Below are 396 nucleotides of genomic sequence, written 5' to 3' on the forward strand. Positions count from 1 at the left end.
ACCGCGGCGGTGCCTGTGGCACCGCAGTTGCCGAGGAGCTGCTCGGGCTTATCGTGGCATGGGGCTGGGTGTGGGGTGATGCCACGGTGCTGGGTCTCTGCTGAGAGCCTGTCCTCGGGAGTGTGGGGTCTTGGTGTGCAAGAAAGGACATGAGGGACCCCGGAGTCCCCCTAATCATGACATGTGGTGGCTTCACAGGCAGCCGGAGGCTGGGGCAGGGGAACAGCAGCTCCATGGCCGCAGCAGCGGCTCTGGACATCTTTGTGCTCGCCCGGAGCATCTCCCAACCCAGCAGCTGTAGGAAACCCCCGTGTCCTTGAGGAGTGACCCTGCACGCTTGGCGCCAGCCTCGCTTGGCAGCTGCCCACACGTGGCCGTGGGGGCGCCCGCCAGCCC

The sequence above is a fragment of the Cariama cristata genome, unplaced genomic scaffold (genome assembly GCF_000690535.1).
Source record: "Cariama cristata isolate BGI_N322 unplaced genomic scaffold, ASM69053v1 scaffold24531, whole genome shotgun sequence".
NCBI lineage: Eukaryota > Metazoa > Chordata > Aves > Cariamiformes > Cariamidae > Cariama > Cariama cristata.